Source organism: Macrobrachium rosenbergii, chromosome 41 (assembly GCF_040412425.1).
Source record: "Macrobrachium rosenbergii isolate ZJJX-2024 chromosome 41, ASM4041242v1, whole genome shotgun sequence".
Lineage (NCBI taxonomy): Eukaryota > Metazoa > Arthropoda > Malacostraca > Decapoda > Palaemonidae > Macrobrachium > Macrobrachium rosenbergii.
This window is the reverse complement of record NC_089781.1, coordinates 91175488-91177987: the sequence shown is the minus strand read 5'-3', so window position 1 is coordinate 91177987 and position 2500 is coordinate 91175488.

Genomic DNA, 2500 nt, shown 5'->3' with positions numbered 1-2500 from the left:
AGGGGTAAAAAAGGGGTGGGTGAAAAATAGTGGTAAAAAGGGGTAAAAAATAGGGGGCCAAAAAAAAAGTAAAAACAGGATAAAAAGGGGGTAAAAAGGTGTAAAGATACAGGGAAAAAAAAGGGGTAAAAAGGGGTAAAAACAGCGGGTAAAAAAAACAGGGGTAAAAAAACAGGGGTAAAAATAGTGGTAAAAATAGGGGTAAAAAAGGGGGCCAAAAAAGGTGTCAAAAACAAGGAAAAACAGGGGGTAAAAAGGTGTAAAAACAGGGAAAAACAAGGGGTAAAGAAGGGGTAAAAACGTTTAAAATACAGGGATAAAAAAACAGGGATAAAAAAAGGGAGATAAAAAAACAGGTGTAAAAAGAAAGGGGGTAAAAAAATGGGTAAAAAACAGGGCGTAAAAAAACAGGGGGTAAAAAACAGGTCAGTAGATGATGCCCAATCAGTGACCAATGCTGAGTACTTCAGTACGATTGCATTCTCTCTCTCTCTCTCTCTCTCTCTCTCTCTCTCTCTCTCTCTCTCTCTCTCTCTCTCTAGATACAAAGATGTAGTTATATAGCAAGGTCTCTCTCTCTCTCTCTCTCTCTCTCTCTCTCTCTCTCTCTCTCTCTCTCTGTAAAAACAACGCTATAGTAATGGCGGCAAAGTCTATATTTACTCTCTCTCTCGATACAAAGATGTAGATATATTTCAAGGTCTCTCTCTCTCTCTCTCTCTCTCTCTCTCTCTCTCTCTCTCTCTCTCTACATACAAAAATGAAGTTATATTGCAATGTCTCTGCCTGTCTCTCTCTCTCTCTCTCTACAAAGATGTAGTTATATTGCAAATGTCTCTCTGTCTCTGCTCTCTCTCTCTCTCTCTCTCTCTCTCTCTCTCTCTCTCTCTGTAAAAACAACGCTATAGTAATGGCAGCAAAGCCTGTATTACTCTCTCTCTCTCTCTCTCTCTCTCTCTGTCGGAGGATGGAGTTGGTATATTTCACGCCTGTCCGTCAATAACACTGGCGTATTATCTCACCGCCTAAATGAGGTTCCAGATGCCCCCCCCACCCCCACCCCCACCGCCACACCCTCCAGATCAGACGAACGCTTCCCAGCATCTAATAATTACAACCCTACTTAAATTCCTTTCGTTCCTTATTTTCTCATCTCTCCTGACAGAAATGTTACGGTGATTGTCACTTTCAGGGCAAAAACGAGACCCTTCTCTTCTTCTTCCTCTTCTTCTTCTTCTTCTTCTTCTTCTTCTATACTTGCGTAGTTTTTTGGTTCGCTCTTTTGCATAATATTTTTCAGGGTTCGTTGTTCTTGTGATAAGATTTAATTTATGTATGGTGCCGTTCCCACATAACCCAGGCTGATAGAAGATGGAAGATGGACTGAATGAGATTAGAAGAAAAAGGTGTTTTTATCTTTTTGTTGAGAGTGATTCTTGAACCTTAAGCAGAGCGTATGAATGGAATGTCAGAGTTTTTATGCTTACGAGACTAACATGGACTTTTTGACAGCACTGGCTCTTGCCGCACAAGGAGTGGGATTGTACAGGAAAAAAACACACGCATACATCACGCACACACACACACACACAGTATATATATGTATATATATATATATTCTGTGTTTATATATATATATATATATATATATATATATATATATATATATATATATATATATATATATATTATATATATATATATATTACTAAAAGAATCTCTTGCAAACTGGATGTGTACCACAACGATTGAATACAAAATTTGATAATGTGGACTGTTTGTCCAAGAAAGCTTGTAAACTTTTCTGAATAAATACTATTAAATACCATCCAGTTTGAATGAGGTCCTTTTCGTAATTCTACTAATGCAAGAACAATTGTTTAAACATAAAATCTATTTTTTTATATATATGATCTTATATATATATATATATATATATATATATAACTTAAAACTATATATATAGTATTTTGACCTTGCGGACATATTCTTCCATTCCTTATTAAATTCCTACGAAAATTTGAATATTTTATTATATTTCATCTTATATTTTATATAAATATTTATATTTATGCATTTATATCTATTTGTAAATTCTATATATATATATATAATCATATTCCGTATATAGATGGTATATATATATATATATGTATTATAGACCTTGGGCATATATATATAATAATACCATATATTATTCATATAGAGTTTGAACCCAGCTTTTGTTGAGGGTTATTCACGTAAGAAGAACACTTAAACTTAAAATTTATTATTATTAATTAATGATCTTATACTATTTATTCATCTACTTATTCACTTATTTAAAATTTATCTCCTTAGTTTCTGTTCACGTACATTTATTTTTATCTAGTAAATTTGTATTGCAAAATTAACATTGATTTTACCTATTTGCATCTTCATTTTATAGAAACTTTTACATTGATGCATTTATATCTATTTTTAAATTCTCTGGAATGTCACCTTCAATCACTTCAGGTTC